This window comes from Silene latifolia, chromosome X (assembly GCF_048544455.1).
Source record: "Silene latifolia isolate original U9 population chromosome X, ASM4854445v1, whole genome shotgun sequence".
Taxonomy (NCBI): Eukaryota; Viridiplantae; Streptophyta; class Magnoliopsida; order Caryophyllales; family Caryophyllaceae; genus Silene; species Silene latifolia.
In genome coordinates this window covers 94,956,503-94,959,421 of record NC_133537.1, presented here as the reverse complement: position 1 = coordinate 94,959,421, position 2,919 = coordinate 94,956,503, and the positions used below count along the sequence as shown (strand labels likewise).

General features: G+C 28.7%; 1 long non-coding RNA gene across 1 annotated transcript; it reads left to right on the top strand.

Moving 5' to 3' along the window:
- Window positions 1-1,777: 1,777 nt before the first annotated feature.
- On the top strand, window positions 1,778-2,919 carry LOC141621498 (uncharacterized). Its single transcript, XR_012532389.1, has 2 exons — window positions 1,778-2,098; window positions 2,634-2,919. It is a non-coding gene; the product is annotated as an uncharacterized LOC141621498 (long non-coding RNA).

Here is a 2,919-nt window from a genome sequence, read left to right as displayed (position 1 = left end):
GGCTGGAGAACATTTGTTATGATAGATCTTTGATTATAATATATTATTATTTAGATTTAAATAAACCTATATACAAATATAAATAAAGATATAGTATTCTGAAACTTAATCTGTATCCTTTAATATCTAACTTAAACCAAAACTTATCTTTTAATTTCTAACTTAATTTTTTTTTTTATATTTTTCTTTTTAACTTATTTTTTCTTTTATTTTATCAACTTATAACATAATTTATTAAACAAAAGTTGTAGCCACTAATATCGCTCCAAAAGTTCCTCTTTTAAGTATATATATTGATGCAAAAAACTCTCATTGCAATTGCTCTAAGGAATGAGTAGTAATTATAGCATTAAATTAAATTTGATAATAAAGAGTAGTAATTATAGCATTAAATCTGATAACATATTTATGGCATATTACCTTACTAATCACGTCCAATTAAGATAAAATGTGTTCTAATTATAGCATTAACTAGGTTTGATGCACGGCTACGCCCGGGCTACCTTTGTTACCATTTAAATTTATTTTCTATGAAATATGATTTGCTATATTTGGTTAACACATATTTACAATTTATATCTTGAAAATATGATGAGATGTAAAATTAATCAACAAATTATAAGACACGTTCGCCACTCCTGCTGTTAATATTATTACTTTCACTACATCCCCTGTTAAGACTATTACGTTCACTACATCTTCGGTTACTGTTGTTTCTTTAACTACTCCTGCTATTTTTATGGTTAATCCGTTAGTTTTGTCAAACTCATATATTTGAGTAAATCAATATTTTCCTAAAATCGAGTTGTTAGTTAAATTTTCATACTTTCTCTGTTGTTTTTATTGTTTCTTCCATTACCTGTGTTGTGACTACTATTACTTTCACTTCCCCCGCCGTCATTATTTTTTCTTTCACTGCTCCCGCATTTATTATTGTTAATTTCATTACTCCCGTTGCTGATAGTATGACTTTCACTACTCTTGTTGCTACTATTGTTGCTTTTACTACTAAAATTGGTGGTTACTATCATATTAGTTGATTATCTAGTTGTATTAGAGTTATATATTTAAATAAATCTGAAATATTAGATTAAAATATTATTTACTATTTAAATTACAAACCTAATGAATTATGAAATATTATATTTTTCGTAAATCTATAATGATTTATTTACCTTTTAATAGTTTTCAAAATATAACATACTTTTATATTTGTGTATGTTAAATAATTGACATCTTTATACAAATTAATAACATAAGTAGGGCTTATTTAAGGAAACTCGTCATATTCTGGTGTTCTTTGAATTTATAATTCAACCAAAACTATATAATATTTACATAGAAGTCCCTGTTCGGGTCCATCACATAGCCCTATCGATTAACAACTATATAATATAATTAATTTGTATAGATTTATTTAATTACATTGGAATCCCTTGGTTTCTCGGAATATATATATATATATATATATATATATATATATATATATATATATATATATATATATATATATATATATATATATATATATATCGTATTGATTGATGCACAAGTTTTTTTTAAAAAAAAAAAAAGTAATTATGCACAGGATTTTTTTGAACCTCGCCCGGGCCTGGCCTATGGCCATTGAGCCAATGCTAGCTTCGCCTCTGACTTTGTATAAAGTTTTTTATTAATCCTTCGAGCAATAAGCATATATTAATGTTCAGTAACTCTCCTATAAGACCGTCATATAGCATAGAACGGGCCCAATAAGAGAATTAGCCCACATCAAAGAATGACAATTAAAAACAAAACAAGAAGTGAAATCCAGAATAGTCTAGAACTCAACTACCTTCACTCGTTGCTTCATCAAATCCCACCAATCTCATCGCCGTCGACCCATCCCACCACCTCCTTAGTCCCGGCACCATCACGGCATCACCCCTATAATCACCAAAACTATTCCATCTTTCCAACCATTAAGTTCGCCCTTTTTCCAATATTTTGTAATGTCGACGGCAACGATTCAACCTTTCGCTCAATAGCTAGGTTGGGAAGGTCACAACTATGGAGATGCCTCCACCGAGCCACGGTGATAACGATTACCACCAGCCAGGTTCGAAATCTAAGAGGTTTAGCTTGATTACTTATGTATATATGTTGAAAATTATTGAGTTTTCAAGTTAAATATTTATGGGTTTTTTTTATTTGAACCCAATTACTCCACATAAGCTTTTGATTTACTCTATTTCAACTTAAATGTTGTGGGTTGTAGATTTTAAAATCAAACTTCAATACTTATGAAATTTTAACTAATTGGTTTTAATTTGAATACTCTTATTTTTATATTGACAACTTTGAATTTTATGTGAAAAAATCATGTACTTTAAAATTTTTACTACATAATTAACACATACTCTTTACGAATTCATAAACCATCTAAATTTTTTAACTTCATAACTCTTTATTTTAGCTTAAAAACTACTGTATATAACTGCTATCTCGTTTCTTTTTCTTTTTTTTTTTTACAATTTAGAATATTGCTGCTTAATTTTATCGTCTAAATATAACAACTAACAATTTTAGTTTGAAAACCGAATCTTTTAAATAAGAAGTTCACGGCTTTGATATGAATATTTATTTGTGTGAAGATTTTACGCGAAGAAGGAAATCGGCATCCAAGGCTCGACATTGAGATAGTAATGCACTCCATAGTATCAATGGCGGGGATGGCGTAATCGAGGGCAAACACACAAGAGGTTGAAAGAAGTTAATAGCAGAGTATAGACGTGGATGGAGTTGGTTTCTTTAATATTCATATGATTTTTTGTTTTGTATTGGGCTTTTTGTATATGGGCTGGTCTTATACTAAGAGACCGCCTTATACAACAATTTGTGATTAATGTTTCAGTGATTAAGAGAATGATACATTGATTT